We start from the raw sequence: 25162 nt of genomic DNA, 5'->3' as shown, positions 1-25162 counted from the left end.
ATCAACCAGAGTTTTTGCACCCTAATTTTTGTTACAGACATTTCACTATCTTCAAAACTACGGGAACTATCGATATATTTTTAAATCATAGCTTATAATGATTCCATAGATATTTAAAACAAAATTTGTCAATTTTTATAATCAAATTATTACAGGATTGGGTTCAACAATTTTTAATAAGAAGAATGCAAGTTCTCTGTACTCTTTATTATTTATTATTTAAAATAACAATTAAAATTTTTAATGTTCAACTATTTGAGATACATTTGTTACGTTTATTTTTGTATTTTTTTTTATCAAAAAGTGCACTTTCAGACGTTTTAAATGCTTTAAATTTAGGGACCAAGGATTACAATACAGTCATGCTGATTTCAACAATTTGGAGTATATCAATGATTTTTTTCTTTAAACTGTGCATATCTGTGGTCAAAAATTAAATTAATTGCAAAAAAAATCTTTTTTTTTTTAATTGAAAATGCATGAATAAACGTTGTACAATGTGCTCAAGTAATTAATAGTTTACAGTTGATGTTAGATGTTTTTATAAATAAAATATATATTTTCCTTCATTAATTTTTTTATCGCTTTTTTTAGAGAAGTTTTTTTTTAGGGAGGAGAAAAGTAAATAAAACAAAAGTATGTTCAATTAATTTTCTAAATTAGTTAACTAATTTATTCTTCCCTTGCTAAATTTTCTCCTTTATAAACGGCCTTGAGAAACTCTATGGATTTTTATATCAAAATGTCAATTACGTCTTTTTGATAAATTACCGAACAAAATTTGGTTCTTTTGCTGTTGTTTTTTTTTTGTTGCTTTTATCATGTTAACTTTTGGAGATTTTGGAGGTTTATAGTCTAATTTTAACCTGCAATCTTTTTCTTGTTTTGAGATTTTCATATTACTTTTATTGATATAAAGCAAGTGCTTGTTGTTTCAAATATTTTTGATTTACAAAAAAAAATTAAGCCAAATTTTTAAACTTTCCTTGAAATAATCGTTGAAATTGTGAAATCAGTGAAATTTTTGGCATTTTAAAAATGTTTTTACATAATATAATAAATTTTAGGCAATTTTGTGACAGTAACACTATCAATTTAGATTCAATTTTGATTTTCACCCCACTCATATTCTCAATCCCGAACGAAGCTGTTTGGCTTTTTTTCAAAATCATTTGTTGCCTTTATTTTCATAGGTTTTTTACTTGAATAAAGTTGCATTGAAACATTGTTTGTTGCAAAGAAAATACTGCATACTTTTTTTAACAAAAAAAATCGTGTCTTTTTGAGCAAAATTAACCATACAAAATTTTTGTCCTATGACAGAATTATAAGAAACAAATAATGCTAGCAAATAAAAAAAAAGCTAGCAAATTTATAGATTTTATATTAATAGGTATTTTTTTATTTTATTTTTGATGGGATTGACATTTTGAGTTTTTGGGCTGGTTTGAAAATGATTTTTTTTAAGGCTGCTAAATTTTTATAAGGCCGTTGCAAATAATTTTCAAAGTTTATGTCGGCCTGAAAAATCGGGGAGAAATTTTGAAAAAACTTCAAAATTGTAATAAAATTAGATGTTAAAAATCCATTTAAAAAAACACTTCTTTTAAATGCAAATGTTAAAGCCTTGACTTGTAATTTCGATATCAAGTCGGTCATGATCAGAGTCGAGTGAAATATATTTTAAAAAATATTTGAAACGGGCTTGTTACAGTGACAATTTTTATTGCTTGGTTTTGGTCTGGTAAAAGTGGACATTTAAAAAATGCAAATAAACAAAATAGGAAATAGGAGAGAAATGATGTGAAAACAGTTCTAATAGCAGTTTATGCAACAAGTTGCAAAAGAAGTTTTTTTTCAGCACGAGTCGTACATTTATCCAAAGAGGTTCACCGAGTTGGATAAATGCGACGAGTGCTGAAAAAATCATGTTTTGCAACAGCTGCTCACAACATTTTTTACAATTCCGAAAAATGCTTTTTAAATTCAATTTTATGTCAATCATCCATGTGTTAAGTAAAAATACCGTTCAAAACAAAAAAAAATGAAACTTGTTACTTTTCGATGAAAGTGTTGAAAAGTTCAACTTTTCAGGATGAGTAGAACTTTTCAGCACTGGTATTAAAAGGTATTAATTTTTTATTCTGTTATTTTTGGTAGGGAAAAGAAGGCTGTTTCGTTTCTCCAGAAGGACAGGAAAAGTTCATAGCGGAATGGCAAACATACATTTTTCTGCATAGATTATTATTTTTAAAGCTTCAATCCGGTTAAAAACAAAAATCTGGAACATTTTTTTCGTCAAGCCAAGCCTTGTTTAAACCTTGCTAAATTATTTCATTTTTAGCTAATTAGATTAGTATTTTTGTTGTAAGGCCGTTGCAAATATTTTTCAAAGTTCATGTCGCCCTCCCCCCACCCCTTCCAAAATTGGTCTGAAAAATCAAGGGCATAAACAATATTTTTGCAATTCCGTCGTGAAATTACTCACTTTTCCTGTCATTCTTGATCGACGAAATAGCCTGCTTTTCTGTACCAAAATAAAAGAATCGAATAGCTTTTCGAAATAAATGCTGAAAAGTTTTACTTTTCAGCACTCAAATTCAACTTTTCAGAACTTTTCAGCACTTGTTTCGAAAAGTAACAATTTTCATCATTTTTTTTATTTAAACGATTTATTGACAAGATACATGAAAATTTGACATAAAATTTCACTCAGTGTGTATTTTTTGGGATTGCAAAAAATGTTGTATGGAACTCGTTGCAAAACTTGATTTTTTCAGCACTCTTCGTATTTATCCAACTCGGTGAACCTCGTTGGATAAATGTACGACTCGTGCTGAAAAATCCCCTTTGCAACTTGTTGCATAAACTACTATTTCGTAAAAACTTCAAATTTTCTATGAAAGTAGAAGCCTAATCAACTGAAAACAATCTAAAATGCATTTTACTGGAAACTAAAGTTGGCAAAACAACTGGACAGGTGTATAATCCATTTAAAAACACTTTTTTTATTCAAATGTTGAGACCACGGCTGGTTATTTATTTATTTTTAAATATTTGAATATATTTTGAATTTATTTACTTCATTACTCAAATTTATTTCAGTAAACAATTTTATTTTCTTAAAAAAATTTTTCCTGTAAAAATCCTAATAAGCGCCAACTAACGGTATTTTCAGCAGCAGCTCTTCCCTTATAATTCCACCTTGCAAGTGGGACATAGTTTTGCGTTATTACATTGCTCGGATGCCTTGGGATCCTTAACAGGGAAGGTATGAAACTGCAGCTTCAGCTCATCAAGAAATTCTTGGAAATTGTTAATACGGTTGCAAATTAGATCAGATGCATAGTTTGAACAGCGCGATAGCTACAGCATGCTGAAAATGTGTGTGCTTTAAGGGCTCTGTTTTTGCTCGTTTAACACAAAATCGTCGAATAATTCACCCAAAATTGCGCAAACAAATCATGTCCAACTTCCTAGCTACACTAAATTGTTCCCAGACAGACCCATTTTTCGTCACCCAACCCCTTTCTCCCACCATCAGGCGCAAATCTAACACCGCAAACCTGCCAGGCGCAGACTTCTGCCGGAGACTGACCGACCCATTTATCGCCCGACTTGGCTGCTAAGCTGCTCTCCCGGCTCCTTTTGGGTTGTTGCCTATCACAAAAAGGAAATTGATCATAAAATGGGTTGTGCACTCAGACCCTAACCTTCACCCCTTCGCCCACCCCCCTAGTTTCCCCGGCGGGGGGGTTAAAAACGCACAAATTAATTCGTTTTTCCAGTGGACAACAGAGAGCGGTGCCGTCCATTTCCGGAAAATGTGGAAAAGTGAAAATCGTTAGACGGTCTCGGACCGAACTCATTCAACGGGAGGGAGGGGAGTCCAACAGAAGAATGGGATCGAAATGAGTGCTTTTGCTTTTGAGCACGGTTGCATGAATGATCTATGTGGTGTGTGGCGTAAGTGGATTTAGTGTGGCAAGAAGTGCATACTTTTGCATCCTTTTGGGGTCGTTGTGGTCGGCAGGAGTGCAGCATTATGGGTACGGCTGGTTGTGTTTGTATTTGTATTAAATGTGGAAATTATGGGAAAGTGACAGGGTTAAGCAAAAATTTTTTATTTTCCTATTGTCAGTTCATAAAAATGAAATAATTTCCATTTTTGAATATTATTGTTGAGAAAGAAAAAATTATTTATTGCTGGCAAAAATTAGCCCTGAGTCAATCTTTTATGGTTGATTTGACGTCGAAAGTCTGAAAAGAAAATGCAGGAAATTTCTCAGATTTCCGCAAGAATCATTTTTGGTGACTTTAGGCTGTTACAAATATTTAAATAAGTTTCTGTCAAACCCCTTCCCCCTTTTCAAAATTGGGCCGAAAAATCAGGGGGCAAAAAATATGTTTTCAAAATCTTCGAAAGTGCAGTCAGCTGAAATCAACTTTAAATACATTTCCCTGCATTCAGAATCATTTTATAGTGTTTTGGTTTATTCTAAAATCAATTGAATTTTTGTTAATTTTCGAGTTTTTCCGCATAAAATATTTGTTTTTGTCAAATATTACATATTTTTAAAACTAATGATTGCAAAAAAAACATAATGACAAAAGTTGAGACTATGGTTTGTTATTTCAATTTTTATATATTTTTTTATTTTATCCCGGGCAGGCGGTAATAACTAAATTCATGCCATTTCAATAACAAATATTGTTAAAATAACAGAAAATGTTATGGAATCTTCATGAAAAATCCATTTTTGCATAAGGGATTCATAACAGTTTATGTTATCATAACAAAATTTGTTATTGGTCTGATATTGGTTGTAAGCCACAACAACTTTGGAATAACGTTTTTTGTTATGGAAGAATACCTCAAACTGTTATTGAGATGATCGGATTAGTTGTTAAAATAAGAAAAATAATAACAAAGTTTTGTCCGAAGAATAGTCTGTTATTACAATAACAACCCAATAACAAAAAATCATAACGACGACGAAATTAATTGGAATAACAATTTGGCTACCATTTCATTTCCCGAGCAGACGGAAATAACTTGGGAAGGTCAGTTTTTGATATTGTGAGAAGATCGAAATATGTTATTGGGATGATCGGATTAGTTGTTAAAATAACAAAAATCAATAACAAAGATTTGTTCGAAGAATAACTTAAACTGTTATTATGTTGTTATTGCAATAACAAACCAATAACACAGAAGGAATCATGAAGGAATAACAAGATTTGTTATTTTGTGCGGAGAGGTGGAGCAGCATAATAACAAAAATGTTATTGCACTGGTATGTCTCCATAACAAAAAAAGTTATTGTTTTGGTTTATTTATAATTTGCAAATAAACCTGCAGTTGCCATAACTCCTCTGTACTAGTCAGGGCTGTAGAGTCGGGTACCTCCAAGCGACTTTGAATCCATACTTTGAAGACAACTCCGACACTGGATGCAGGATATGACGTCAACGACGACTTTAGCTCTCCAAAATACCCGACTTCACAGATTCCGACTCCAAGTAAAAGTTGCTGAAAATTAGATGAATCCGATGCAGTCTCCGAGGTCACACTCCAGCTCGAACTTCAACGTCAGCTCCGACTTCCTGGCTCTGTGAAAATAATAACAGTTTTTGTTATTCACACTTCAAAAATTCTCAATAAATAAATCAATTCCGTTAGCGAATATAACAAAATAAAAAAAGAACTCTCAAAAGTTAATTTATCGGATTAATTTTAGCTTGAAACCCCATTTCATGGTGAAATAATGACCCCGATGAAATTGGTCAAAATTATTTCATAGTTCTAGCCAATTTTAGTAAAATCCCTTAGGGGTATATCAAATAATTAAAAATCAACTTTCAAAATTTCAACTTTTATAATAATTTTAGCTTAAGGACCCCATTTCATGGCCAAAATAATGACCCTGACGAAATTGGTCAAAATTATCCCATAGTTCTAACCATTTTAAACTAAGCCCTTTAGGGGGTATATCAAATAATTAAAAAAATCAACTTTCAAAATTTCAACTTTTTAGAATAATTTTAGCTTAAGGACCCCATTTCATGGCCAAAATAATGACCCTGACGAAATTGGTAAAAATTATCCCATAGTTCTAACCATTTTAAACTAAGTCCTTTAGGGGGTATATCAAATAATTAAAAATCAACTTTCAAAATTTCAACTTTTTAGAATAATTTTAGCTTAAGGACCCCATTTCATGACCAAAATAATGATCCCGATGAAATTGGTAAAAATTATCCCATAGTTCTAGCCAATTTTAACAAAGTCCCTTAGGGGGTATATCAAATAATTAAAAAAATCAACTTTCAAAATTTCAACTTTTTAGAATAATTTTAGCTTAAGGACCCCATTTCATGGCCAAAATAATGACCCTGACGAAATTGGTAAAAATTATCCCATAGTTCTAACCATTTTAAACTAAGTCCTTTAGGGGTATATCAAATAATTAAAAAATCAACTTTCAAAATTTCAACTTTTAGAATAATTTTAGCTTAAGGACCCCATTTCATGGCCAAAATAATGACCCCGACGAAATTGGTCAAAATTATCCCATAGTTCTAGCCAATTTTAGTAAAATCCCTTAGGGGGTATATCAAATAATTAAAAAAATCAACTTTCAAAATTTCAACTTTTTATAATAATTTTAGCTTAAGGACCCCATTTCATGGCCAAAATAATGACCCTGACGAAATTGGTCAAAATTATCCCATAGTTCTAACCATTTTAAACTAAGTCCTTTAGGGGGTATATCAAATAATTAAAAAAATCAACTTTCAAAATTTCAACTTTTTAGAATAATTTTAGCTTAAGGACCCCATTTCATGGCCAAAATAATGACCCCGACGAAATTGGTCAAAATTATCCCATAGTTCTAACCATTTTAAACTAAGTCCTTTAGGGGGTATATCAAATAATTAAAAAAATCAACTTTCAAAATTTCAACTTTTTAGAATAATTTTAGCTTAAGGACCCCATTTCATGGCCAAAATAATGACCCCGACGAAATTGGTCAAAATTATCCCATAGTTCTAGCCAATTTTAGTAAAATCCCTTAGGGGGTATATCAAATAATTAAAAAAATCAACTTTCAAAATTTCAACTTTTTATAATAATTTTAGCTTAAGGACCCCATTTCATGGCCAAAATAATGACCCTGACGAAATTGGTCAAAATTATCCCATAGTTCTAACCATTTTAAACTAAGTCCTTTAGGGGGTATATCAAATAATTAAAAAAATCAACTTTCAAAATTTCAACTTTTTAGAATAATTTTAGCTTAAGGACCCCATTTCATGGCCAAAATAATGACCCTGACGAAATTGGTAAAAATTATCCCATAGTTCTAACCATTTTAAACTAAGTCCTTTAGGGGGTATATCAAATAATTAAAAAATCAACTTTCAAAATTTCAACTTTTTAGAATAATTTTAGCTTAAGGACCCCATTTCATGACCAAAATAATGATCCTGATGAAATTGGTAAAAATTATCCCATAGTTCTAGCCAATTTTAACAAAGTCCCTTAGGGGTATATCAAATAATTAAAAAATCAACTTTCAAAATTTCAACTTTTAGAATAATTTTAGCTTAAGGACCCCATTTCATGGCCAAAATAATGACCCTGACGAAATTGGTAAAAATTATCCCATAGTTCTAACCATTTTAAACTAAGTCCTTTAGGGGTATATCAAATAATTAAAAATCAACTTTCAAAATTTCAACTTTTAGAATAATTTTAGCTTAAGGACCCCATTTCATGGCCAAAATAATGACCCCGACGAAATTGGTCAAAATTATCCCATAGTTCTAGCCAATTTTAGTAAAATCCCTTAGGGGGTATATCAAATAATTAAAAAAATCAACTTTCAAAATTTCAACTTTTTATAATAATTTTAGCTTAAGGACCCCATTTCATGGCCAAAATAATGACCCTGACGAAATTGGTAAAAATTATCCCATAGTTCTAACCATTTTAAACTAAGTCCTTTAGGGGGTATATCAAATAATTAAAAAAATCAACTTTCAAAATTTCATCTTTTTAGAATAATTTTAGCTTAAGGACCCCATTTCATGGCCAAAATAATGACCCCGACGAAATTGGTCAAAATTATCCCATAGTTCTAACCATTTTAAACTAAGTCCTTTAGGGGTATATCAAATAATTAAAAAATCAACTTTCAAAATTTCAACTTTTAGAATAATTTTAGCTTAAGGACCCCATTTCATGGCCAAAATAATGACCCCGACGAAATTGGTCAAAATTATCCCATAGTTCTAGCCAATTTTAGTAAAATCCCTTAGGGGTATATCAAATAATTAAAAAATCAACTTTCAAAATTTCAACTTTTATAATAATTTTAGCTTAAGGACCCCATTTCATGGCCAAAATAATGACCCCGACGAAATTGGTCAAAATTATCCCATAGTTCTAACCATTTTAAACTAAGTCCTTTAGGGGTATATCAAATAATTAAAAAATCAACTTTCAAAATTTCAACTTTTTAGAATAATTTTAGCTTAAGGACCCCATTTCATGACCAAAATAATGATCCTGATGAAATTGGTAAAAATTATCCCATAGTTCTAGCCAATTTTAACAAAGTCCCTTAGGGGGTATATCAAATAATTAAAAAATCAACTTTCAAAATTTCAACTTTTTAGAATAATTTTAGCTTAAGGACCCCATTTCATGGCCAAAATAATGACCCTGACGAAATTGGTAAAAATTATCCCATAGTTCTAACCATTTTAAACTAAGTCCTTTAGGGGGTATATCAAATAATTAAAAAAATCAACTTTCAAAATTTCAACTTTTTAGAATAATTTTAGCTTAAGGACCCCATTTCATGGCCAAAATAATGACCCCGACGAAATTGGTCAAAATTATCCCATAGTTCTAACCATTTTAAACTAAGTCCTTTAGGGGATATATCAAATAATTAAAAAAATCAACTTTCAAAATTTCAACTTTTTATAATAATTTTAGCTTAAGGGCCCCATTTCATGGCCAAAATAATGACCCTGACGAAATTGGTCAAAATTATCCCATAGTTCTAACCATTTTAAACTAAGTCCTTTAGGGGTATATCAAATAATTAAAAAATCAACTTTCAAAATTTCAACTTTTAGAATAATTTTAGCTTAAGGACCCCATTTCATGGCCAAAATAATGACCCTGACGAAATTGGTAAAAATTATCCCATAGTTCTAACCATTTTAAACTAAGTCCTTTAGGGGGTATATCAAATAATTAAAAAAATCAACTTTCAAAATTTCAACTTTTTAGAATAATTTTAGCTTAAGGACCCCATTTCATGGCCAAAATAATGACCCTGACGAAATTGGTCAAAATTATCCCATAGTTCTAGCCAATTTTAGTAAAATCCCTTAGGGGTATATCAAATAATTAAAAAAATCAACTTTCAAAATTTCAACTTTTTATAATAATTTTAGCTTAAGGACCCCATTTCATGGCCAAAATAATGACCCTGACGAAATTGGTCAAAATTATCCCATAGTTCTAACCATTTTAAACTAAGTCCTTTAGGGGTATATCAAATAATTAAAAAATCAACTTTCAAAATTTCAACTTTTAGAATAATTTTAGCTTAAGGACCCCATTTCATGACCAAAATAATGATCCTGATGAAATTGGTAAAAATTATCCCATAGTTCTAGCCAATTTTAACAAAGTCCCTTAGGGGTATATCAAATAATTAAAAATCAACTTTCAAAATTTCAACTTTTAGAATAATTTTAGCTTAAGGACCCCATTTCATGGCCAAAATAATGACCCCGACGAAATTGGTCAAAATTATCCCATAGTTCTAGCCAATTTTAGTAAAATCCCTTAGGGGGTATATCAAATAATTAAAAAAATCAACTTTCAAAATTTCAACTTTTTAGAATAATTTTAGCTTAAGGACCCCATTTCATGGCAAAAATAATGACCCCGACGAAATTGGTCAAAATTATCCCATAGTTCTAACCATTTTAAACTAAGTCCTTTAGGGATATATCAAATAATTAAAAAATCAACTTTCAAAATTTCAACTTTTAGAATAATTTTAGCTTAAGGACCCCATTTCATGGCCAAAATAATGACCCCGACGAAATTGGTCAAAATTATCCCATAGTTCTAGCCAATTTTAGTAAAATCCCTTAGGGGGTATATCAAATAATTAAAAAAATCAACTTTCAAAATTTCAACTTTTTATAATAATTTTAGCTTAAGGACCCCATTTCATGGCCAAAATAATGACCCTGACGAAATTGGTCAAAATTATCCCATAGTTCTAACCATTTTAAACTAAGTCCTTTAGGGGTATATCAAATAATTAAAAATCAACTTTCAAAATTTCAACTTTTTAGAATAATTTTAGCTTAAGGACCCCATTTCATGGCCAAAATAATGACCCCGACGAAATTGGTCAAAATTATCCCATAGTTCTAGCCAATTTTAGTAAAATCCCTTAGGGGGTATATCAAATAATTAAAAAAATCAACTTTCAAAATTTCAACTTTTTATAATAATTTTAGCTTAAGGACCCCATTTCATGGCCAAAATAATGACCCTGACGAAATTGGTCAAAATTATCCCATAGTTCTAACCATTTTAAACTAAGTCCTTTAGGGGTATATCAAATAATTAAAAAATCAACTTTCAAAATTTCAACTTTTAGAATAATTTTAGCTTAAGGACCCCATTTCATGACCAAAATAATGATCCTGATGAAATTGGTAAAAATTATCCCATAGTTCTAGCCAATTTTAACAAAGTCCCTTAGGGGTATATCAAATAATTAAAAAATCAACTTTCAAAATTTCAACTTTTAGAATAATTTTAGCTTAAGGACCCCATTTCATGGCCAAAATAATGACCCTGACGAAATTGGTAAAAATTATCCCATAGTTCTAACCATTTTAAACTAAGTCCTTTAGGGGGTATATCAAATAATTAAAAAAATCAACTTTCAAAATTTCAACTTTTTAGAATAATTTTAGCTTAAGGACCCCATTTCATGGCCAAAATAATGACCCTGACGAAATTGGTCAAAATTATCCCATAGTTCTAACCATTTTAAACTAAGTCCTTTAGGGGTATATCAAATAATTAAAAATCAACTTTCAAAATTTCAACTTTTAGAATAATTTTAGCTTAAGGACCCCATTTCATGGCCAAAATAATGACCCCGACGAAATTGGTCAAAATTATCCCATAGTTCTAGCCAATTTTAGCAAAGTCCCTTAGGGGTATATCAAATAATTTAAAAATCAACTTCCAATATTTCAACTTTTTAGAATAATTTTAGCTTAAGGACCCCATTTCATGGCCAAAATATTGACCCCGACGAAATTAGACAAAATTATCCCAAAGATCTAAACATATTTAACAAAAGAAAAATAATAACAGATTGTGTTATGGACGCTTAGAAACTTTTCCATTTGTGCGATTTGTGGTAATTTTATTTCTAAGTCAGTATACCGAACGAATAACAAATTTTGTTATTAGGAGAGTTTTTGAAATGTATAACATTTCCTCTTATTGGCGTGTTATTAAACATTTTCAATATAATATCACTTCAATACCAAATATTGTTATTTTATCAGAAACTGTTATTAATTTTTCTTCTTGAAGTTGAACTTCAGGTTAAAATAATAACACTGTTTGTTATTTTAACAGGATTTGTTATTGAAATATTATGAATTTTGTTATTACCGTCTGCCCGGGTTCTAAGATGGAATTCTAGTAATCCCGGGAGACGGAAATAACTTGTGAATAACATTTTTTGATATTTGAAAATACTAGGCCAATAACATTTTTTGTTATTTATAACAAGATTTATAACATTTTTTGATATTGTTATAAATAACAAAAAATGTTATTGGCCTAGTATTTTCAAATATCAAAAAATGTTATTCACAAGTTATTTCCGTCTGCTCGGGATTACTAGAATTCCATCTTAGAAATGAAATGGTAGCCAAATTGTTATTCCAATTAATTTACCTAATACATGAAACACTATCATTGGTTTTAAAAAAATGAGTTCGCACGAAAAAATATTAAGTACAACTCACTAATAATTTCAAAAATATTTGTGAACAAATCCAATCAAGTTAAAAATGACAATTAATGCAGGGAAGATTCACTTCTATTTTCACTTAACATTTCAAAGAAATAAGAGAAAGTATAGCAGAAAGCGGAAAAAACTAAAAAAATCACATCTCTATCATTTTTTTATTTTAGGCAAATAGTATCAATTATTATTTACTTAAAACATTTTTAAAGTTACACGGTACTGTGAAAAAAATGTCAATAAAAGCTTGAAATAATGTGATGTGCTAGGAATATTTCTTATTTGTGGTTTCAAATCCTGAAATTTAAAAAAAAAGCATAGAAGTGCCAAAATTAATGTAAAACGTTAAATATACAAAATACAATGTTTACAATCGTTTTTATTCTTTTTTATTTCAAAGAAAAATTTTTAAGCATGCTTATTTTAACGATTTTCAATTGAAAACTAATCAAATTTACACACATTTCACGGGATTTCACGAAAATTGTGAAATTTCACGAATTCCATGCTGTCCGTGAAATCGTGAAAAATTCATTCAAATAAAAATAACATATAAATGCATAGGTACCCCGGGCAGACGGTAATAACAAAATTCATGCCATTTCAATAACAAATACTGTTAAAATAACAGAAAGTGTTATGGAATCTTCTTGAAAAATCCATTTTTGCATAAGGGTTTAATAACAGTTTATGTTATCATAACAAAATTTGTTATTGGTCTGATATTGGTTGAAAGCCACAACAACTTTAGAATAACATTTTTTGTTATGGAAGAATACCTCCAATTGTTATTGGGATGATCGGATTAGTTGTTAAAATAACAAAAAATAATAACAAAGATTTGTTCGAAAAATAACTAAAAGTGTTATTAGTTTGTTATTACAATAACAATCCAATAACAAAAAAATCATAACGACGAATAACAAATGTTGTTATAAATAACATAAAATGTTATTGGCCTAGTATTTTCAAATATCATAAAACGTTATTCCCAAGTTATTTCCGTCTGCTCGGGACAACATTTTAAAATGACAAATTCTTAGAGAAGGTGCTTGACAATTCAAATCAAGTAATTTATTTCAAGTCATTAAAAATGCAATTTAATGCAATGCACATTTGATTCAAAGTTTTTGTCTCATTAAAAAAAAATCAAAATTGTCCTTTAATGTTCACAAATTTGGGGTTAAATAAAAATTCGAAAATGTTAACTTTTAGGGTAAAATGTACTAACGATATAATTTTTTTTGGTATACACAGTTAAACGTTTATTTTTGCATTTGTTATCAAATTGGGCACTTTAAGACATTTCAACAAATTCTGATTTTTAGACAACAGATAGGAAAACTATTGATACAAAAATCAATTCATTTGTTGTTTTGTGGCTGGGACCTGATATCTGCATTTTTTTTAATGGAAATAAAAATAAATTATGGGTTTATAAAATAAGAATTATTGAGAGAATTAAAAAAAGGTTATTGTTTTTTTCTGTTTGCAGTATGAAAAAAAGTTTTTTTTTTTTATTTTTTTCGTTGAATAGTTAAACATATAATACATAGAAAAAAAATATGGAAATATTCATCAGAAAATGGTGACAGATTTTGTGTCAAAAAAATTATTAATTTTACCCCAGAAATATATGAATTTTCATCAGTTTTTGATGAATATTTATCAGGTTCACATTTTTACACATTTTTAATGTAATATAACTTTAAAAAGAGGTAATATTCAACCTACCAAATTTTCAACATTCCAAAATTATTATTTTTTATTGTGTACTTCCGATTTCCATACAAGATCATACGAGATTTTATTTCAAATTTTGTTTTATAACATTAAAAAAATTGTTTTTGATTAGTTTTTAGCATGACAAAATAATAAAACTTTAAAATGTTGAAAAGATAAAATTATACCGATTTTTTTTCGTTATTTTGTTTTTTCCCCGTAGATACCTTCTAGTTTTTGTCATTTGGTTTGAATTATGTTAAAAATATAAGTTTTTTTTTTTGCATTCAAAATGTCTTCAAAAAGTGGAAAATGTTGAAAATCTGGTTAAACAAACCTGTATTTAAAGCTTTTGTGCAGAAATTGTTGAAGTTTGTTTATAATTTATTGCAATTCTCGCGTGAAACTACTGACGAACGACAAAATGGCATACTTTTCCCTCCCAAAAATAACAGAATTGAAAAGTTTTTTTTTTTTAATTTTCAACATAATTTTGATTTGAACGGTGAATTGACTAAACACACAACATTTGACGCTACATTCTAGTCATAGGGATTTTTTTTAAATTGCAGAAAAGAATGATACAAAACTTATTTTTTTTCAGCACTCGTCGTTTTATCTAACTCGGTGAACCTTGATGGATAAATGTTCGACTCTTGGTGAAATAATCTTTTTGCAATTCCGTCGTGAAACTACGTACTTTTCCTGTCATTCTTGAATAATGAAAAAGCCTACTTTTCTGTACCAAAAATAACAGAATCGAATAGAAAAACTTTTCAAAATAAATGCTGAAAAGTTGTACTTTTAGGCACTGAAATGGATGCTGAAAAGTTAAACGTTTCAGCACTTGTTTCGAAAAGTAATACTTTTTAACATTATTTTGTTTTAAACGGTTAATTGACAAAATACATGAGCATTTGACTTATAATTTCACTCAAAGGGAGTTTTTAGGAATTGCAAAAAATGTTGTATGAAACTCGTTGCAAAAATTGATTTTTCAGCAGTTGTCATATTTATCCAACTCGGTGAACCTCGTTGGATAAATGTATGACTTGTGCAGAAAAAATCTTCTTTTTGCAACTTGTTGCATAAACTACTATTTTTTTGCACCTTGTTGCATAAACTACTTACATTACCTTAATTTAGATGAATTTGTAAATTTCAATGTAATGTAACTTTGTCCGGAAGTATGAATAATTTTTGCAAATTTTTCTTGCTTGTTTATTTTTTCAAAATAAAAAAAAAACATAAAAAATAAGCATTCTCTGTACAACCCCATTCCACCCAATTTTGCATGCACTGGTGTTGGTTAAAAATTCGGAACAATTTCATTTGCCAGCGCTGCTCACCAACTCACAGTGCCACCATTTCCGTCACCGTTGACCCCCAGGTCTTCCCACTAACCTCACGTTGGCATGCTAGGAAAATGAAAATTGGAATGAGTTGACCCATCTCCCACCCCTCATTCCCTCGACCCCCCTCAGAAAAGCTGGAACTCCGGCGCATCGAGGCCAGACAGCATGTAAATTAGAAGAGAATTTATTAAACGTAAGCCGGTTTGGACAGCCCAGCGACTCTGGCCAACCCCGGCAAAACCAAACCCCGGTTTCAGATCTAAAGCTAGAGAGAAATGGTGGGAGGGGGGGGGGACTTTTTGGGTGGGTTTTGACCGCCGACCCCCTTCTTTTCATCACGGTGTGGTTCACTGGACAAGGGCTAGGTTTGACAAGTTATTGTTTTTGGAATTAGTCGAATCATAAATTAAGATTTATTCAATTCAAAACTTATTTTCCAATCTTGAATTTTCAAGTAAATTATTCAAAAGTGCAAATTTAATTACAGCATCAACTTTCAAGTGACCATCTCTCAGATTCCCCCTTGGCTTACTTTCGGTGTCAAAACTGGGTGGGCATTTTTGCGAGTTGACCTTTTTGTCACCCGGCTCTCACCACGTTTTTTGGGGTTCAGATCCTGGCTGTTGATCCCCAGCTGACCCGCCGTTACCCACCTTGTCCCCACACCACATCACTTTCATAACATATGGCCACACTCAACGCCGGGGGTACCCATCTAATGAATTTTGTACCAAACTAGGCCTCACCTTAATAGAGGGATCCCCGTGTCCCGCCCCCCCCCCTTTATTGACTCAGGCGTTGGCACTTTCGAGGCACTTGGCCAGTGGGCGAAAAACACGGGCTTTTGACCTGGAATTTATGAATGGGTCATACTGGAGGGTTGGAGGTCAGCCAGGGGCTTGTTAACGATGACGGTTGAGTTCACGACAAAATATTTGGGTACAGTGCGGAATTAGTGGGGGACCCGACGCTCGGCACAGCGAAAGAGGGCGGACCCATTAAAAGTAATAATTAATTGAGCTTACGCACTGATGTTTAATTGCTGGACGAACTGATGGTGGCGACTTTGTTTGGGGCCACTATTTGATGTTTGATTGACGAAAGTTGGTGGAACACCAAATTGAATAATTATGTTGAAAATGTTTTGAGTTCGTTTATGAATAACGAGTGCATAATTGACAAAGGGAGCGCGTGGTCGTAAAAAAATATTTGGAGTGAAAAGTGTTTTTTTTTTTGTGTGAGGCTTTTGTTTCGCATTTTTGTCGTGAATTGTGATATAGTTTTCGATAAAAACGATCCGAGTTCGCTAGGTTTATCGCGTAACAAAATTATTTTGATTCATCAAGAACGTCGTGTGGTGCGCGAGTCCTTTTTGTGTTGAAAAGACCTTCCCATAGCTCCGTAGCTCGGAGGGCTCGACGTCGGTTGTTTGTGTGTTAAGCCCTCTCCATAGCATCGTAGCTCGAGAGGCAACGAAAATAAATACCTTATCTAGCTAACAGAAAGAAGATAGGAAGGCACTTGATGATTGAGTTCGTCGCGTCTATTCCGTAACAAATTCATGAACTAAATGATTATATAATTAAAAATCAGACTACGCTATCATTGCAGCATTGCGTTTAACACCTCATTTTATAAATAAATATTATTTGGTTATATCTTTCCACAGCCGGCTGTCTAAGATTAAACCATTTCATTAAAAATTTAACAACAGTTAAACGGGAAATGTCTCATCCGCAGCAACCGATTGTTTGCCTTGAGAATAAAATATAATACCTTTCAACAAACACTATGATTTTGGGTCGCATCATCATCTTCTATGATGAATCCTGACCAAACACCCTATCCTACTAACAAATTTTCAGGTTCCTGGCGCTTGTGGGGTGTAAGCACAGAGTAAATCAGCTGCCCTAGTAGCAACCTGCGCTAACTAACATTCCCGTCCCTTAAAATCGAGATCTACAAACTGACATGGCGGGCGCCGTTGGTGGCCAATAACTGTTACCTATTCGCAACTGATCTTGTTTTGGCAATCATGGTTTTTTATCTTTTCAGCGCATTCATACATGCTGTTGATAAGGGAAATACCACTTGGTAGTCGAAGCCTATGATCAGTAGTGCTGAAAGGATATTACGGTTCTGTTCAGCAACGGAGAAGGACAACCATGGGTGGTCTCTCATGCTCATGCTCATGCTCATGAAAATGTTTTGAGTTCGTTTATGAATAACAATTTTAATTTCATAAAAAGTGAGAAATTATTGTATTTGTTTTTATTTTGTGAATCTCTGCAATGAATTTTTCTCAAAATATTTTTAAAAACTGTATTTGATTCTAGATTTCGGAATATTTACAGATCGTTAAGATAAAAACTATATACACAAAGATCAATGCATACTGTTTTTAGGTTTTAGCATGATTGTTTCTTTGTTGATAGGTGATTTATATCCGAAAAGAATTTCCGTAACTGTAAATGTAATTCACTACAAAGAAGAATAAAAGCTAATCTTGTAAATTTAAAATTAGCAAAAGCTAAGGCACGGGTTCCCAAATTCGATGTTCACATAACCTTGCGGGCCAAAAATGAAACAAATAAAGAAATTGAAACATATAAGTTTTTCTTAAATCTCATGATTTAATAAAAATGTAATTTAAATATATAAGAGGAAAAAAAAAACATTTTCCCAACATTTTGCTCAAAAGAGCTTCCAACCAATTGTTTTTTTAATAGCAAAACCAAAAAAATAAAAATGACAAACCAAATTATTTCTAAGCTATTTATTGCAATTTCAATGCCTCGATAAACAAGGAAGTTAGGTCATTCGATTCCGTTTTTGGCAACACGACTTTTCGCCACATTTTTTCTTGTCAAAAATGACTAAACATTCAATATTACGCCCTTTTTAAATGTTTGTCTTGTTTTAAAAATTTCGAAAAAAAAAATTCGCACAGATCGGAAAATTTCACGAATGTTTCATATTTTAACATTGAAAATCGGACCATTAGTTGCTGAAATATCGACGTTAGAAAATGGTGGATTGTTTGGGTGAGACTTAGAAAACATAAATTTTCCTGCTTTTTAAACCATTGCATGGCAATATCTCAGCAACTATAGGTCGTATCAACAAAGTTCAAAAAAGCAAAATATAGAGCATTTTCTGAGCTTTTCAAAAATATTTTTAAGTGGGCAATCATGTGCACTTAATCAAAATTTCACTTAAGTACTTTTTGATTGCAAATTTGATTTTAGATCGAAAATGAAGTTGAAAAATTTTTGTGACCAATATTTCGATTTTTTTTTTAAATCAGTATTGATTCAAAAATTCATAACTCACTCAAAGATTTTTTGCACAACCTGGAAATTTCTGAAAAGTTGGCATTTGATGTCCTCTAAAACATATAAAATAAAATAGTGTTTTTTGCAAATCAAGTTTTAGTGACAAAAAGTTAAATAAACAACATTTTTGTATGGACAGCTGCCAAATCTGTATGGAAAATTATATGGACAAACTAATGATGCAAAATGGCTTCTTTGAGCATACCGAAGGCACCAAAAAAGTTTCAGTTGAATTAAAAAATACAAAAATTAAAATTCTAAAAAAAGACCGATTTCGTAGAGAATTGCACTTTTGTCCCTGATCACGAATCCGAGGTCCGTTTTTTTGATATCTCGTAACGGAGGGGCGGTACGACCGCTTTTATTTTTGAACATTCGAAAAAGGGTGTTTTTCAATAATTTGCAGCCCGAAATGATGACGAGATAGAAATTTTGTGTCAAAAGGCTTTAATGTAAAATTGGACGCCTCAGAAATTTGAAAAAAAAACGTATTTTTAATCGAAAAAACTCTTAAAAAGTTTGAAAAACTCTGCCATATTCCGTTATTCGACTGTAAAAAAATTGATGTACTTTTCGAATCTACATTGACGCAGAAGCAGGGTTACCAGGTCTGAAGAGTAAAACATCTGGCAAAAAATCTGGGAAAAATCTGGCAAGCCACTTTTCTCAAAGTAATAAGTAATTTTTTGTTCAAAAACTGTGTATTTTAACTTTTTATACATTATAGCTTCACAAAATAAAAAAAAATACGTCAATAAAACAATGTGAGGGAGAAATAGAAAATTATTTTTTTCTAATTGGCGCTCAAAAAATCTGGCAATGCCAGATTTATCTGGCAACCTGGCACCCCTGCGCAGAAGGGTCATTTTCTTATTTTGAACAAAATTTTTCATTTTAAAATTTCGTGTTTTTTTATATTTTTTCAGGGTTATTTTTTAGAGTGTAACAATGTTTAACAAAGTTGTAGAACAGACAATTACAAAAATTTTGATATACAAACCTAATAGGTTTGCTCACAAACATCACGTGTTATCGCGATTTTACGAAAAAAAAAAAAAACTTTGAAAATGTTGGTCGTCGTTGATCATGGCCGTTCATGGTCAAATTATTGCAACCAATATTTCGATTTTTTGATAAAATCAGTATTGATTAAAAAATTCATATCCCGGTAAAAAAAATTGCGCATTCTTGGAAATTTCTGAAAAGTTGGCATTTGGTTTCTCCTAAAGCATTGAAACACAGTTTTTTTTTTAAATCAAGTTTTAGTGACAAAAAGTTAAATAAAAAATCACCAAAAAATTTTTACCGTGTATAATTTTTTTTCAGTGTAGTTCATATCCATACCTACAACTTTGCCGAAGACACCAAATCGATCAAAAAATTCCTTCAAAAGATGCAGATTTTTGAATTTCCATAAATCATTTTTGTATGGCCAGTAGGGTGCCCAGAAAAAATGACCCCCTGCTCCACAAGCGGAAAACGGTTTTTAGAGTTATTTTAAGCATCTGTGTAAATTTTGAGCGAAATTGGATGAGATTAACCCATTGATACCCGAGCCTAAAGTTGGTGAAAAAAATGTTTTTCATACAAAAATGACTTTTTTAAATCGCTAATAACTTCTCAGGATCAAGTTTAACAGCTTTGGAATGTTCTACAAAGTTGTAGAACATTAAATTTTCAATTAGAATCTCACTTTTGGGAACATTTGGATGGCAGTAGCGCACCGTGCAGACCAAACCGTAAGAAACTTGGGTTTTCCATACATTTTTTCGGTTTTTCCCATACAAACTTCACCTCCGAGTATCAACGGGTAAATAATGACCGATTTCGCTCATATTTGACCCAGAGTCCTAAAGGAACAATATTCAGCTTGTGGAGCGAGGTTTTGAAAAAAAGTTCCATATTCTGGGCACCCTAATGGCCAGCTGACCGGCTCGGTGGCTTAATGGTTACGGCTTCTGCCTCACAAGCAGAAGGTTCAGGGATCAAATCCCGGCCGGTACCTTTGAAATTTGGAATCAGGAATTTGAACTTTGAATATGAACAAAAACGAAAATGAATCAGGTGGGATTAGAACTCACACCCCTGGATTGGTGGTCTGGGACGCTAAACAGTCGGCCATCAGAAGGTTTACACTCTAGCAGTTAAATTATCCGTAGTGTTGAAACATGTTATCTTCTCATATTAAATACGCGCTGATTCCTGATTTGCCTGACGGGATTGGAAGTCTAAATATAGATCGAGTTGCCTTCAGATGCTTGCTTCTATGTTTAGGCGGGGCCGAACAATGCCCAGCGACCTCGGAATTGGACCGCAAGGAGCTCTGTCATTCTGAAACGGGTCGTTGGAAGCAGCGCGAGGGCTATCACCACCTAATACCCGGGACTGAGATAAGTTGTATCAGCATTCAGCATATACAAAGTCTGATACAAACTATGCTTTCCCATAATATCGCTACCGGTTAGCGGGTATTGGATTGGACCACACACACACACACACACACACACACACACACACACACACACACATCATTTTGTATGGCCAGCTGCCAAATTTATATGGAAAATTATATGGACAAACTAATGATGCAAAATGGCTTCTTTGGGCATACCGAAAGTTTCAGTCGGATTAAAAACAAAAAAACGAATGAACGAATGCTCAAAGAATTCCTCTGCTTTCTTTACAGTTTTTAGTTTTCCCTGACAAAAAGTGACGAATTTTGTTTTCAATCCCATTCAGTTGTGTGAAATTGTTTCAACAAGATAGATTGTTCAAATATCGATTTGATTAATATTATTGGGATTAAAGTATAGATTAATCATTAGTTTTAATCAATAGGATTTGTAAGCCCTTATATTGTTATTGGTCGTATTCCAGCATAAATTAAACAAATTAAAAAAAAAAATTTTTTTCTTATTACCAAGTAAATATAATTTTTCCCCAGGTACCAGCAACTGGGGCAAATCAGGACCGCTTTATTTTTTCTCAATGTTCTGATATTTTTGATTGATTTTGGTTTCAACAGGAACAGATCAACAAAATCAGCATACTGATTTTAAAATTTAAAGCTGAACTTCAGATTACAGTCCCGATTCGCCCTTGTTAAAGGTAGTGACAGAATTGGAGGTAGAAGATTATTCAATATTTTGTACAAAACATAAAATTCGAAACGTAAATGAAATTTGACATTGACTGAAAGCAGTTTTTCGTTTATAGAAGTAGAAATAGACATTTGTTTCAATAACTCTGCAAATGTATTGACAAATCATTTTAATGATCATTTGAAAAATATCCTGGAGCCCGCGAAAGCCAAGAATCAAAATTTGTTTTTCCCTTTGCCGGGAAACTCTTTACCCGAAAAAATTTGACACCCTATATAATCATTACTTTTTGGTCAAATTTAAAAATCCTTTAATAAAAATGCATAACTTGAAACAAGATTGATATACATAATTCAAGGAAGCCTTATTATTACCATTTTTCATCTCTATCTCCAGCGATTATCGCACAATAAGAAGCTTTAATTTCACAACCGGATGTTGCACCATTTATTTTTAATTGTTCGGAGAAATCCCCAGCGACTGAAAACAAGTTGAGCAAAAAAAACTAAATAACAGAAATGCACAAAGCCAGTAAATTTTCCGGAACCCCCTTGCTTTAAACAAGCTTGGCAGCCGGGATTTCGTTGGCACACCAATGATGATCCTTTCCAGAAAATCTGTCGAGGTTTTTCCCTAAAGTGGTTCCAGTGTACTGTGTGTGTGTGTGAAAACAGTTGCAGGAAATAGTTTGTTTGTTTGCTCAAAGTTACTTGGCCCCTCTCTGAAGTTGGAGGGCATTGTGGTTTGTCTGATTTTTTCCTGTGTTCCTCTGAACTGAACTGGGCTTTCCGGAACAGTTTTTCGCCGGCTTTGCTCTAATGGGAATGGCGAAGTTCAGATTTGTTTGAAATTGTACGAGCTCGACAGACGGTAGTACTTATCCTTGATTTCATTAGTGGTGGCACGGAGAAGTTGGTGGTTCAGTTTGAATTAATTTGAAAAATGTGACAATTATTTGATACATAAACTGTATGTTTAAAATATTTATTCAATTCTTATTTCTGCATATTTCTTTGTTTTTTTTTTTGGGTGTAGTTTGTAACAATCACACTCAAAAAACGTCAAACAGTGTATCCGTTTCACAAGCCTGCCCTATAGGGATCAGATGGTACAATAACATTCCCTTCTTAGTCTTTTTGCCCAAAAAAAAAAAAAACCCCACCAGAAAAAAAAACGAGACAGCATTCGAGTAAAAATTCGACGCAGTGGAAAAGTCAGGTTGGAAAAAAAGTTAATTAAATTTTGCACTTTCCAAAAAAAAAAAAGATGACTCCAAACCCAAACTGTGACGACTATTGGCAGCGGGCCAAAAGTGCTAATCCGGATAATTGAAATTAAAAATTAACAAAAAAAAAAAAAGTCTGCAGCCCAAAAAATGGCTTCGAGGTTCGACCTGAAATTTTCCTCCCATTGTGTTCGCAAACACACACACACTCACGAGGTAATGGCCTCCAAGAAAGGTGAAACCTTTGGCAAATACACTCATGCACACATTTAATATTATGCACCCAAAAAAAAAAAAACCTCCCCAGCCCTGGGGTTTTGCCAGACGAACGCGAGCTGAACTTTTGCACTTTTGCAGCACACCAAACAGCGGGAAAGTCGGTGACAATTGTTGGTTGGAGGGTGGTGGATGGGAAAATAATCTTCGTTTTAATTTTGCAGCGGGAGTTGTTTGCAGTCTTTACCAAAAGTTTGCAGACAGACTTCAGGGGGGGCAACTTTTCTGCGAAGCAGTTTCGGCTCTTATTGGAATTTAATCAATTGTTAAATAGTATTCCGAAAAGGCGACCATTTTGGCTGGTTGGAGATTATTTAAGTGTAATTTGATTGGAGTGACACTAATTGAAAATGCTGCATTGAGTTTAAAGCTTTAAAGGTGATTTAAAGCAATTTCACATAAAAGATGTAATAAAAACCACATCTACATCCACAACCACAACAGTTTTCTAAATAATTTTGGAAACAAATGAATCATGCTAGAAAATTGATTTTCGTAGCAACAAAATTTGATATTTTTATTGAAAAAACATATTCAATTTAATTTAGTTAAATTTGGAACTTTTAATTAACCTAGCTTCATATTTTAATAAATTTTACAAAATGAGAATACACTTAGTAAAAGACGATTTATTTAAAAGAAAGCAACCTTAGAAATGATCAATGTATTTTTTTTATAAATCGAATTTTATAAGTTTAGCTCAACATTTAGAAATGTTAATGATAATTGTTTCCAATTTTATTAAGCTGATTAAAACAATAAGCAGTCCAATAAAAAAGGTAAAAATTTAGGTAATTTTCTCAGATTTTCGAAGATTTCATTGGCATTGGGGCTTTCCATGAGCGAAGTAATTTTTAATTGCAAAACCAATACATGTTTAGAAAAAAAATGTACTTGAACAGAGTTAAAACTTAAAAATAGTGCTTTTTCAAAAAATGTGTAGACATTGTCAATTGAAAATTTTGGCTTTTGGATCACGATATTAAAGATTTTATTTTTTCAAAAATCATGAAATTGTGTCATACAAAAATGCTAAAATCTCTATGACATAATCTCACCCCTAGACTTAATGTCACCCCTGATGACAGTACCATACAGTCATGCCCCGGTTTTGCACGCCTCTGTTTTGTATTGCCCTGGATTTGATTCGTTCAGCTGCTTCGGTTAAGCACGGCCTACTATAAAATTCAGTTTTTTTACAATATGGGTATCAAACGAACTGAATTTTCATACAATTAGAATGTAATAAAAACATTTTTTAAAATTCTGAAAATTTTCACAAAACTACGTATTTTCGAAAAATACTGCAAATTTCAGTTTTTTTACAATATGGGTGTTGAACGATCGAATTTTTTTTTATACATTTCGAATGCAATAATTTTACTCAATTTTGCCTTCCTCACTGAGGTAAGGCTATAATCCTGCTCTAAAATTGAACTTTTTATTTAAAGCTCGAAAACCCACCATGATGTATACATATCGACTCAGAATCGAAAACTGAACAAATGTCTGTGTGTATGTGTGTGTGTATGTGTGTGTGTATGTGTGTGTGTATGTGACCAATAATGTCACGCAGTTTTCTCAGCACTGGCTGAACCGATTTTAACCAAACCAGTTGCATTCGACTTGGTTTAGGGTCCCATACGGTGCTATTGAATTGTTTGAAGTTTCGATAAGTAGTTCAAAAGTTATGTATAAAAATGTGTTTTCGCATATTTTGGAAGTTGAATAAATGGCAGTAAACTGAACCAAACATCATCATTATATACATCGTTGAATAGGTAATCGAAAGACCTTTCCAACGAGTCTAAAGCATTGAAGATCTGGCAACCCTGTCTCGAGTTCTGACCACTTTAGTGATATTTATGTACTTTTTTGTAGCCGGATCTCACTTAAATGTATGTAAACAATGTCCGGATCCATCATCCGACCCAGCGTTGGTTAGGTAATCGAAAGACCTTTCCAACGAGTCTAAAACATTGAAGATCTGGCAACCCTGTCTCGAATTCTGACCACTTAAGTGATATTTATGTACTTTTTTGTAGCC

This window comes from Culex quinquefasciatus, chromosome 2 (genome assembly GCF_015732765.1).
Source record: "Culex quinquefasciatus strain JHB chromosome 2, VPISU_Cqui_1.0_pri_paternal, whole genome shotgun sequence".
NCBI lineage: Eukaryota > Metazoa > Arthropoda > Insecta > Diptera > Culicidae > Culex > Culex quinquefasciatus.
Note: the sequence above shows the minus strand (reverse complement) of the source record.